The sequence below is a fragment of the Erythrolamprus reginae genome, chromosome Z (genome assembly GCF_031021105.1).
Source record: "Erythrolamprus reginae isolate rEryReg1 chromosome Z, rEryReg1.hap1, whole genome shotgun sequence".
In the NCBI taxonomy this organism is placed as follows: Eukaryota; Metazoa; Chordata; class Lepidosauria; order Squamata; family Dipsadidae; genus Erythrolamprus; species Erythrolamprus reginae.
The window spans coordinates 74,503,810-74,517,338 of NC_091963.1; the positions used below are offsets into that span (position 1 = coordinate 74,503,810).

The following is a 13,529-nucleotide window of genomic DNA, read 5'->3' on the forward strand; positions in this document are numbered from 1 at the left end:
AATAAGCCACCAGCCCGTCAGACCTTAAACGAGAAAAAACTGGGACAATTTCTTTTTAGTTGTTTCAGAGACAATTTAGCATCTCAGTGCATCCCGTTCCAGTATTACACACTTAAATATACATTGCACAATCATTTATACACATACAAATGCTAAAGGTAAACGTTTCAAAGTTGTTATAACTTTATACTGCTTCTGGGATTCCATTTTCTCCCCAGCCTTTGCCAAATATACTCAGACAGAAGGGAATTCTTTTCAGTTCCCTATTCTACTAAATAGACCATAAAACGTGTACCTCTATCATTATTAATATACATTTAATATACATATACTTTTCCATACCAAGGCATATTTATTTCACTATTAAATTCACTCTCATCTTAAGTATTTATCATTACAAATGAAAATGCTTTCACCCATCCACTTAAAGGATTCAATTCTTACCCAAATACATATCTCAATTGCTGGCATTTTTTTTTTTTTCACTCAATTCACTGAAATGACCAGCCAGCAGGTTACCTACTACAATTAGTCCTCTCATTCCTTTGAATTCAAACTGTACACTGAGATCCAGAAATACCCTTCTCTCCAGATTTTCCAAGTTCACCATTAAAGACCCTTTGGTCCTGGGAATACAATATTACCAGGTTCACCTTGTGGACCAGCTGGATCAGCTGGACCAGGGCAACCATCAGGTCCAGTTGAACCAGGAAGACCTAGACCTGGGCTTCCAAATTGTCCTGGAAGACCTCATAGACCCATCAGACCAGGTTCACCAGTGGGGACTAATATTACCACCTAAACCTTGTATCACCATATTTGCCATAAGACCCCGGATCACAAGATCCAGATTCTCCAAAAAGAACCTATTGAACCACAAAAACCTTGAGGCCCTGTTTAACCAGGTTCACCAGGCTCGCCTGGAGATTCCTGGTCAACAGGAAAACCAAGTAATTCAAAACCAAAAAAAAAACCATCAACACCACTAAAGCCAGCAGGGCTGACTACTACTAATATCAGCTTGTCCTGGAGTACCTTCTTCACCAGGTACACCAGATTTACTTTTGTTATCAACAGTATCAGGTTATTCATCCCAACCACTGTATTCCCTTATTTATGTTATTCCAATATCCATGTTTTAGTATATACACTCATTCACACTCAATCAAAAACAAACGGTCTTTCACAATGAATGGAAAACAGTTATGCATCCTTTCATGCATATGTCCAACATTTCTCACACTAAGTTAAATTATTAGTTGACCTTCTTCTTCCCCACTGCCTCTTTTACAGCACCTCATCTTTACTCAATAATACACATCTTATACAGGCATTTCTTATAATCAGTCACACAGATCATTCAGCTTTATTTTTCTCAGACAGCATATAAAAACCCCTACTTATCACATACATTGCTTACTACCACTGCTTGTTAAATCTCTTCTATCCAATTTTGTTACATTTGTAAAGCAACCCCCTTTCACAAAACCTTTCCCAGTTCACTTACTAGCAGCTAAACAAAATTATACTATAAACAGACACCAGTCTATACTAATCCATTCAAATGCCTTCAGCCTCTAACACCTTCCTTCACCACAGGAAATCATCAATCCAAAACTATCAAAACTACCAGTCTTCTAAATCACAACAGGTTTATCTAATGTAGCTACACACTTTTTATTACATTCTATAGCTAACCCAACATTTACTACCATAAACAACCCAAATACCAACACTACTATTATAACAGCCAGAGTTGGAAGGGACCCCAAAAGGTCATCTAATCCAACCCCCTTTCTTCAGCAAACAGCTCTCTACCAATTCATAAAAATGACAACAGGCAAACCGCTCCACTATGTAATCGCTGGCTTCATTCCAGCATGCTCATACGTATTATCCCACATCATATCTTCTAACAGTTTTCACATAGGAGTATTTCTTCATCAATAAACAATATAAAACACAGAACCACAATCCCAAACATATGTATAAACACTACTTATACCATACTGTACAAAACAACCACACTTCCCTGCATTCTCTCAGATTACAAACCACATTACAAACCAGAGAAAATAATATGTAAAAGAAAAAAAAATGTTGCACAATCAACATTCATACACTCATAAACAACTTTCTCTTCCCTTAAAACAGAGCCAAATCCAGAAATACGTTATCATACAGTGCAAAAATCTATTGTCACAGAACCAATTTATCTAAATCTACACGAGCTTCTCATCTGTATTCAATGATGCCACAGATTTAATCCAGAAAACAAGTATCTATCATCGAATTCTACTCAATTGTGAGTAGAATTTTTCCTAAAATGTTTAGCTTCCTTACGAGCATTGTAAAATCCAGCCACAATTGTCACAGCAACAATTAAATATTTTCATTTCATAACACCACAAGACTCCCTACCAGTACTCTATTTCATTTAACAGATTGGTGTACAATTCATAATTCATAATCAAAGCTTTTTACAATAAAATAAAATATGATTCCCCTCATCTTGAATCTCAAGATATCCTTCAAAATCTCCCAGCTAGCAATTTTCTTATGGGCATACAATAAGAAACTATTACCTCCAACAGATATAAAAAGGCAATTGTTAAAGAAAATCCAATTCCTTCTATGTATCTTGACTAGGTTGTTTTAGAGATACAGTGTTAGCTTTTCCTTTAACTTAATAAGTAATTACTAGTAACTTAGTAGGCTTGACATTCCATCTCAGTTCTCTGTTTCAAACCAAGATAAACACTTATATAAAAAACATCAAAAATAGCCAGTTATTGTCCTCAATACTGGACTCCAGTTCATCATATGTAAAACATACACTCTACTATGCATGGAAAAAAAACCTCTTTCATACCCACATCTATACACTAATCTTGGAATTCACCAATACGGAATTCCCTCCAACTGCCACATAAAGTCATTAAAAAAAAAAAACCATTATAACTCTTCCTCATCCTCAACCTCTTAATATACGTAACAACTCAGCCACAGAACTGCAAACCTTTCACCTGTGTATTAAACACATGCCATCTATCCCAATACAATATTTAAATTCTCTACTCTCTCAAATAACGAATATCCACAAATCCCCTCATCTCCAGCTGCTTATAAACCAAGCCTGCTATAATAAATTAATTCTCCTTCAAACCTACTGCACCAAACTATCCCAGGAACAACAATAGCCCCTCAACAATTAACAACTTACCTCATCAAAAAGAAAACACAGCCTGTCAACCCACTTAACTTCAAAACAGCCTCACATTCTCACATTCCTTGTCTTAAACAAGCAATACTATAAATCCTACACATACAGTCTCAACTCCAATTCATCAAACAAAAAAAACCCTTAGTACTTACCATCTGCTCACCCGAAACATCTATCTTCGATTATTAATCACATTTATCAAAAGCTCTATTTCTCAAGAATTCAAAAATATCAGTTAGACTTCCCTACACCTTTTGCAATAATCTTTTCGCTCTACCAGCAATCTAACTATAACCATATGTATTACACTTCTTAAATCATACCAGCAAAAGGACAAAATATTACATAGCACAGCTGCTATCCCCCCATAAAGACACCATTCTGCTCTTCAAGATACAACTTACCAGCAGCCGTCATCCTTTGTCAGAGAGGGGGAAAGAAAAAGAAAGAAGAAAAACAAAACAAAACACATACTTCTACCACAGCATCTGCTGTCAGTTTTAAGTAGACGAAACCCATTCCTAGCATACGCTATGTCCTAAATTTAAAGTCAACACCCATTTTTTTTTTCCATAATAAAACCCCTGTTTCATTATGACATAAACGTTCACCCTGAAGTGAAACATAAGCAAACCGATATTCAACTATGTAAATATCCACTCTCTGATCCCTTTAAAACTCTTTCTCCACAGTGTCACCACCCAACATGTGTTTTAAATTAGTTCTCGTGCACAAGAACCCAGCACAAATATAGAGACATTTCTCTCACATGCTCTGCGTGCCCACATGTATTCAATCATGCTAGTGCATATCACCAACTCAGGATCAGACCCCTTGGCCACCTTTACTCACCAAGGACGCTTGCTCTCGCCGGCAGCTGCAATTTTCCCTCGGGAAATCTCTTATTCTCTTGGCCTCTCAGTTCGAAAAGAAGCTAATTCCTGGACATGGAAGCAAGAGAAAACCAGCCACTGGAAAAAACTCCAGTAAGGGCCCTGCCAGGTTTCTCTCGTCCTCCATCCAGGAAAAAAGTTCTCGGGCCCCATGTTGGGCGCCAATTGTTAAAAAAATTCCCCAGACCATGAGAATAAAAGCTAAAAGACCACATGATATATATATCATAGAAACATTTATTAAACATAACATATATTAACACAACATATATCAACACATAACATAAAGACACCAATATGATAACACTGTATCATATTGGGACCAATTGAAGACACTCAAAAGGTGTACTCAAAAAGGTAAAATACCTAACTCCAAGAACCATCTTTTATAGGAGTTTCATGTCTAATTTACACCCCCTTCCTCCTGTCCATATATGGGGTTGTCTTGCATCCAATTTCATCATAGTTCCTTGGAACTCTCTAGATTAATCCATCAAGTTATTTATCCTGTTTATGAATGTTTATTGGCCTCAACAATAAGATTTCTTCATCTTGTTACAGGATGTAAACATGTTTTTGTACTGTTTGTTTTTCTGGCAAGGACCGCTGTCCAAAAGGTCGGAAGTTTAGTACTCTAATAAGAGTGTTTTATATCCATCTAGGCCTGAGATGCCTAGATTCTATAGATTCTTCTCTCAATCCCCCACCCTCCTTGCCTTTCGTAAGCTGCTTAAAACCCATCTCTGCCACCAGACATGGGGGAATTGAGATACGCTTTCCCCCTAGGCCTTTACAATTTTATGCATGGTATGTCTGTATGTATGATTGGTTTTTATAATAATGGGTTTTTAACTATTTTTAGTATTGGATTATTGTTATATGCTGTTTTATTACTGTTAGCCACCCCGAGTCTGCGGAGAGGAGCGGCATACAAATCCAATAAATAAATAAACAAACAAACAAATAAATAAATAAAACTAGGTTTCTTTGGTCCAATAATGTCTGCAAACACAACTTCTAAAGGCTCTTTTGTTTGAAATCCATTTAACCTGTTATCAAGAGTTACTTTGCTTTTCTCTTCACTACATATATTGCAATTGGTATATCTGTATGTATGTTTGGTTTTTATAATAATGGGTTTTTAACTGTTTTTAGTATTGGATTATTATTATATGCTGTTTTATTACTGTTGTTAGCCGCCCCGAGTTTGTGGAGAGGGGCGGCATACAAATCCAATAAATAAATAAATAAATTTACATATTGTGAACAAAGTTTTAATTTAATACTATCAGCCAACTCTACAGGTTTTTTTGCAAAACATTAAAATTCACATCACTCATTCTCTCATGGAGTAAATGAATACAGTTATCATGTGGCTTTTTGTTGTCAAACACTGAATTAGCCTTAATTAATGGGTTATCTCTCAGCACAAATAAACCATTTTCTAACCATGCAATAACCTTGTTACCTGATTTTTCTATAATACATCTATCCTTCTTAAAAGTTACATTGTATTCTGCCTGAACCAAAACTCTAACTGATAGCAAATTGCACTGTAGCTGAGGCATAAATAACACTGATAGATTTTCCTTCAAACATAAACACTTTGCTCTACCTTCTCCAGCTGCTTTCATCTTCCACATGTTAACTAATGAGACATGCCAGTTACTATTAGCCATGTTTACAAACTGTTTTCTATCATTAGATAGGCATTGAGTTGCCCCACTGTCAACAACAGTTAATATGTTTTGCCTCCTTTTTCGCAGCTAAACTAACATCATTATATGCTATCAGTACATTTCAGCTCCTCATCTGTTTCAACATTTTCCTCCATATTAATCTATAATTCGCCTCCTCAATTTTTGCTGGGTTTCTCAATAACCAAATTCCCAAATATTTGATTTTTTTTAGTCCTAGTTTCAACCCTGATTCTTTCCTAATTTCTGTCTGCTCTCTCGGACCTGTATTTAAACACATAATCTCTGATTTTTCCATATTGACCGACAATCCCGATTCCTGTTTAAACTCTTGCAAAATATTTCTTATGCCTTTAATCATCTCCATCGGGGTCAGGGGCAATATAATCGCTACATCTGCAAGTAGGTTTAGTTTCATTTCTAATTCTCCTATTTTTTATCCTACCCAAGTATTATGTTGTCTTATCTTATTAGGTAATGTCTCTACTGCTATTACAAATAACATTGGAGATAAAGGACATCCCTGCTTGATGCCATTTTGTATTTTAATTCTCTGCATTCTTTGTCCGTTTACCCTTATATACGCTTCATTCCTTTTATAAATCTCTTATAATTCCACAAAATTTGTCCCCCATATTTAATTCCTTACATAGTTTGTATAAATAGCTATGGTTAACTTTATCAAAAGTTTATAAATGTCTAATTTCAAAATTCCCAATTTCCTTTTAGTAATGGTAGCATGGTGCATCACATCTATTACATGGCTAATAGTAACTTATCTTCCTACCCTCCACAAATCCATATCGATCCTCTTCAATTATTTTTGGTAAAATATTTTTGAGTCTGTTTGCCAATATCTTCATAAAAATTTTATAATCTTGATTTGCCAAACTAATAGGATGGTAGGACCCAGGCTCTCTTAAATCTCGATCAATCTTCAGGATGGTAACAATCTCTGAAAGCTTCCATGTCTGCGGGATATCATGAGTTAGCAATATATTATTAAACAGTTTCCCCAAATGCGGCAACAGTTCATTCATATAAGTTTTATAAAATTCTCCTGGAAGGTCCTTGGAAGAAGCCGATTATCTAGGCCCTCAGCAGTCTGGATTCAGGCCCAGCTATAGCATGGAAACTGCTTTGGTTACATTGATGGATGATCTCTGGCGGGCCTGGGACAGGGGCTTGTCCTCTGTCCTGGTGCCTCTTGACCTCTCAGCGGCTTTCAAAATCATCGACCATGGTATTCTTCTGTGCCAGCTGGAGGGGTTGGGAGTGGGAGGCACTGTTCTCCAGTGGTTCTCCTCCTACCTCTCCATTCGGTCACAGTCGGTGTTAGTGGGGGGTCAGAGGTCGATCTCTAGGTCTCTCCCTTGTGGGGTGCTTCAGGGGTCGGTCCTCTCCCCCCTGCTATTTAATATCTACAAGAAACCGCTGGGTGAGATCATCCAAGGGCATGGGGTGAGGTATCATCAATATGCCGATGATACTCAGTTATACATCTCCACCCCTTGTCCAGTCAACGAAGCAGTGGAGGTGATGTGCTGGTGCCTGGAGGCTGTTGGGGTCTGTATGGGTGTCAACAAGCTCAAACTCAACCCAGACAAGACGGAGTTGCTGTGGGTTTTGCCTCCCAAGGACAATTCCATCTGTTCATCCATTACCCTGGGGGGGAATTATTGACCCCCTCAGAGAGGGTTCGCAACTTGGGCATCCTCCTCGATCCACAGCTAACATTTGAAAGCCATCTTTCGGCTGTGGCGAGGAGGGCGTTTGCCCAGGTTCGCCTGGTGTACCAGTTGCGGCCCTATTTGGACAGGGAGTCATTGCTCACAGTCGCTCATGCCCGCATTACCTCAAGGTTCGATTACCGCAATGCTCTCTACATGGGGCTACCTTTGAAAAGTGTTTGGAAACTTCATATCGTGTAGAATGCAGCTGCGAGAGCCATCATGGGGCTTCCCAGATTTGCCCACATTTCTACAACACTCCATGGCCTGCACTGGTTGCCGATCAGTTTCCGGTCACAATTCAAAGTGTTGGTTATGACCTTTAAAGCCCTACATGGCACTGGACCAGAGTGTGGTACCGCATGAATCCCAGTGACCGATAAGGTCCCAAAGACTTGGCCTTCTCTGGGTCCTGTCGACTAAACAATGTCACTTGGCAGGCCCCAGGGGAAGAGCCTTCTCTGTGGTGGCCCCGGCCCTCTGGAATCAACTCCCCCCGGAGATTAGAACTGCCTCCACCCTCCTTGTCTTTCGTAAGCTACTCAAGACTCACCTATATTGCCAGGCATGGGGGAACTTAGACACCTTCCCCAGGCTTTTATACTCTATGTTTGGTATGTATGTGTTGTTTGGTTTTAAATGATAGGGTTTTATATGTCTTTTTCTCTTTTAATATTAGATTTGTTCCACTGTAACATTGTTTTTATTATTGTTGTGAGCCACCCTGAGTCTTCAGAGAGGGGCGGCATACAAATCTAATAAATTATTATTAAATTATTATTATTTTTATTGTAGAAATTCTTCCAAGTAATATTAATTGTAAGTTATTCCTTATTTCTAAGTCTTTTTAATTTAGTTTCACATAGTTATCGTTTTTTTAATGATGTGGCTTTGGCTGTAATCCAAATGCCCAAATATTTTACTTTCTTTGTTATTTTCATACTTGTCAACTTTTCTAATTGGTTTATCTGTAAGGCTGTCATATTTTTTGTTAGTAATTGCATCTTTTTCTTGTTAATTTTCAAACCTGCCACTTTCCCATATTCTTCTATTAGGTCTATTAATTTGAAAATGGATGTCAAAGGATCTTCTGTAGTAAAGACCACATCGTCAACAAATGCCTGAGCTTTGTAAGATTATTTTTTAATCTCTAATCCTTTGATGTCATTATTGGTTCTTAATTTTTTCCTTCTCCGTTCCTGATTTGTGTATCAATGACCAGGATCTAGGCAATTTACCATCTGCTATTATCTTGTTAAAAATCTCTAACATATTTGAAGTAAGTATATTACTATTTAATTTATAAAACTCAGCGGGTATAGCTTCTGGACCTGTAGCTTTGTTATTTTTCTGATTTTTAAGTGTTTGTTGTAATTCAAGCATTGTAAATGGTGCATTGAGCTTTTGTTGTTCTTCTGTTAGTATTGATAAGTCAATAGAACTTAAAAAATCAAAAATCTTTTCTTCTTTTATTTCTTCTTTTTGATATAATTTTTTATAAAATTCTAATGCTATTTCCTTTTTTTCATCTGTTCTATGCCTTATTATACCTTTACTATCTGCTAATTTCTTTATTATTTTAATTTCTCTGTCATTTCTCAGTTTATAAACTAACCATCTTCCCGGTTTATTTGCATGCTCAAAATGTTCCTGTTTAGCTCTTTTTATTTTTTCAGCTATTTCTTCTTGTTCTATCAAATTTATTTTATGTTTTAACAATTCCATCTTCCTCTTCACTTTATTATCATATGCATTACATTGTAATTGTAATTCTAATTCTAATTCTTTCAATTCTTTCTCTAATTGTTGATATTGTTTCTTTGTCTCTTTATTTTTTTTTGCTTTGTAAGAAATTGTCATACCCCGAATATATGCCTTTGTTGTGTCCCACAAATTTTGTGGCGTCATTTCAGTATTTTTATTTGTACTAAAGCAAATTTCTAATAGTTTTTCAATCCGTTCTATATATTGAGGGTCTCACAGGATGATTCTATTCATTCGCCAATTATTTAGTTTTTTCTTTCCTTTCCAATAAATTGCTAATGGATTGTGATCTGCCCAGCTATTTGTTTCTATTTCAATATCAGTAATAAATTCAGATGTATGGGCTGGAGCCCAAGTCATGTCTATCCTGGTCCATATTTTATGAGGATTTGAGTAAAAAGTGTATTGTTTATTTTGTGGGTGGTTTTCATGCCAAATGTCTTTTAAAAGTAATTCTGAGCTCATTTCACAGAAAGTTGTGGGGAAAATTGTTTTCTTTTTCTTTTCTTTCTTTTTACATGAATAGTCCATTTGACTATTTGAAATTGTGTTGAAATCACCCACTATTATCATATTATCAAATGATAATTCAATTATTTTATCATGTTGTTCCTTGTAAAATTGTTTTTGATTGTCATTTCATGCATATCTAGATATAATGACGAGAGGTTTTGGTTCTAATTTTAATTGTACAATTAAAATTCTGCCTTCTTGATCACTATATAGTTGTTTTGTATCTATTGTATCATCAACATACATTGTTATACCTCTTTTTTTTTGATCAACTAAGCTTGTATAGATATTTCCTAAATTTGAATTACATAATAATTTTCTGTTCGTTTTTTTTAATGTGCACTTCTTGTAAAATATTTATTTGTGCTTTGTTTTTTGAGTTTTGCAAATATTTGATTTCTTTTTCTTGGGTTATTTATTCCATTTACATTTACTGAAAAGATTTTTATGTCGGACGACATCTCCATTTATTGTATTTCTTGGTTTCTTTAGGTTCTTGCAGTCTGCTGCTTAGCACCAGTTCTTGTTGTGTTTGTGTTTGTTTTCTCCTAGCACCTTGTGATTCCTCCCTCTTTTTGCAGGTAGCCCCCTGCTCCTCTTCTCTATCTTTAATTTCTTTGCATGGTTGTTTGGACCTGTTCAAACCACTTTCTTCATAAAACACCCTAGCTTCATCTACATTCTCCATCTTTATTCTGGCACTTTGCCAATATAGGGAGAGTCCTTCAGGGATAAACCATCGGAAAGTTATGTTTTCTTTGATTAATATTCTGATAAGGAAATAATATTCCCTCCTGCTTTCCCTCACTCTTTTTGGGACTTGTTTTAATATTATAATAACTTTCCCTTTGTAGTTCAAGCTTTCATTTCTTGTCCATTTTAAAATGTCATTTCTGATTGTCTTCCTGATGAACTTAATATGAACCTCCCGTGGTAAGTTATGCTTTCTGGCATAGCTAGTCTGAACTCTGTAAATTTCATCGATTTCTTTTATCAGTTCTTGAGGGTCTATTTGTAAGATCTCTCCTATTATTTCTGCCATTTTTGAACTTAAATCTTCATCTTTTTCTTCAGTTACGTTTTGAAATCTCAATCCGTGTGAGGCGTGGTGTAGCTCTAAATGAGTTATTGCTTCATCAAATCCTCTATTGATTATGCCACTATGTTCTCCAAATTCATAAATTTTCTGTTCTGCTTTCTCCATCTTTTCTTCCAGTGTTTTCATCCGTTGATCACTATCTTTTAAAGCTTGTTGTATAACTTCTATTTTTCCATCCATTACTTTCATGCTTTCTTTCACGTCTCCCACTTCAACTTTTAAATCTCCCATTTCAACTTTCAACTCTCCCATTTCTGTTTTTATATCTTCATGGTGTTTTCTTGCTTCTTCTCTATTTGTTTCCATGGAAATTTAAGTTTTCTGCATGAAATCTTGAATAACTGCCAAGGAATCTTGAATGGTCTGGAGAGTTGGCTGGGCCGAGCTTTTCTCCTTATCCTTATCTTTTTCCTTAGCCAACATAGTTGTTATTGTTCTTTGTTGTAGTGGGTATTGCGATGGAGATCCTTGTGGAGTTGAAGATGGGACACTTTGCCACCATCCAATCAGAACAGTTGTTACAAAATGCTACTTTTGGAAGGAAAGAATGGGACAGTTTGCTCTTTCATACACAAACACACACGTTGAATGATAAAGATGGAAGGGACCTCGGTGGCCATCTAGTCTGATCCCCCTTCTCATTCAGGAGACTTACAGAATGATAGAGAGGGAAGGTACCTTGGTGGCCATCTAGTCTGACCTGACCCACCTTCTCATTCAGGAGACTTACAGAATGATAGAGAGGGAAGGGAACTCAGTGGCCATCTAGTCTGACCTGACCCACCTTCTCAATCAGGAGACTTACAGAATGATAGAGAGGGAAGGGACCTCAGTGGCCATCTAACCTGACCCACCTTCTCATTTAGGAGACTTACAGAATGATAGAGAGGGAAGGGACCTCGGTGGCCATCTAGTCTGACCCACTTTCTCATTCGGGAGACTTACAGAATGATAGAGAGGGAAGAGGCCTCAGTGGCCATCATGCCAGGTCGGCCTCCTCATCCAGGATAAAATCCTGAATGAGGAGAGCTTTATTTACCACCGACCTGGCATTGAGCAGCAGCAGCCTGAGCCCAGGGCTAGAGTTACACTCATCACCAGTACCCTGAGTTGAGCTCACAGAGCCGGAACAAGGGATTGTTATTAAGCAACAATCCCTCGTTCCCCTGGAACGGCTATTTCTGTGGCTCCCGCCATATCTGCCACTCCCCAGCAACACTGGAATATTCTGACCCTCTGCCACCCCAGAGATCGGTGCCTCCTCCCCTCCCGCCTCTCTCTCTTCAGGTTGGCCATTGAAATCATTCAGATCATTCCCATTTACCCCATCCATACCATAATCCTACCCACCAATATTCCCTCTAATTTTTTTCCGGTGTGGGCGGTAAAGTATAGTTTCTGAGCGGCAGTCCCTTTGGGACTGAGCGGCATAGAACTATAAACAAACAAACTAATAAATAAATAAATTTTCATGCCTGAGCGCCTGATTTTTTTTCACAGATGTCACCCAAGATACCTTATTGCGTAATTATTTGGGGCTCAGCCCTGGGGCACAATAAGATCCCTTCCCACTATGTTATTCTGTTATTTTATATTTCAATTAATATCATTATCCTCTTATAAATCCAGATAGGCCATCATGCCTACTCCTACTTTTTATACATTCTTCTTAAAAGAAACAAAAAACCCTTATACAACTTTTTCCTAATTAGGAAAAAAAATTCCCTTCTTTTTTATTAAAATAAATTAATAATAAACCAAAACCAAAATCTATTACTATTCAAACTAAAACAACCAGAAAAACAAAAAACACAACTATTAATAAATCCATGCTTTAAAATCTATCTGAACACCGATGCATCAATTAATATATTTCTATATTTACTTTTCTATAATTTCATTCAATATTTCCAAGCTCAATTACTTTTCAGGCACTTAGCATTTACTATTATTAACTTTCATGAATCCTCTACATTTCCAAGTATATTTTAAATTCATAATGCAAACTTATAAAACCATACAGTACATATCATAAACCCCTTATTTATCCTATGTATCTTCCATTAATGTTACCCATGTAATTCTATATAGTTCTAAAATTCTAATCCAATTTTACAAATTAATACATCCTAATATTAAATAACAAAATTAAACTAAAAACAAAACATAAACATATATGAATTTCAGACTTCTTCCTCCCCTCTAAATAGTACATTCCCATTTTGTTTTTTACTTTAAAATAAGGTCTGTGCAGTGTGCATAGGGATTTGTTCATAGTTTTTTTTATAGTCCGGCCCTCCAGCAGTCTGAGGGACAGTGAACTGGCCCCTGTGTAAAAAGTTTGGGGACCCCTGCCTAAATATATCTTTTACCATCAAGAAACCATGTTAACCATGACAAAACCTTGTTTTTATCTTCTTTGTTAATCAAACTAATTTATGAGTGGAAATGCAAAGGTATATTTGCTCCAAAGTAGTATATTATGTTCACAGAAGGCTTCATTTTAACAGAAGGCTACAATTGTTTGCATGTTTCTTTGGCTATAAATGCCAACCAGCAGTGGAATTTATTAAATATCTTGCTAAATATCTGTCCAGTCACTAAAGTATC

At 36.6% G+C, this 13,529-nt stretch overlaps 1 long non-coding RNA gene across 1 annotated transcript; it reads right to left on the reverse strand.

Annotated features, from left to right (window-relative positions):
• Positions 1 to 351: 351 nt before the first annotated feature.
• On the reverse strand, positions 352 to 962 carry LOC139152997 (uncharacterized). The gene is made up of 2 exons (XR_011556741.1): positions 750 to 962; positions 352 to 716 (listed from the first exon to the last, which is right to left on the reverse strand). It is a non-coding gene; the product is annotated as an uncharacterized lncRNA (long non-coding RNA).
• Positions 963 to 13,529: the final 12,567 nt, after the last annotated feature.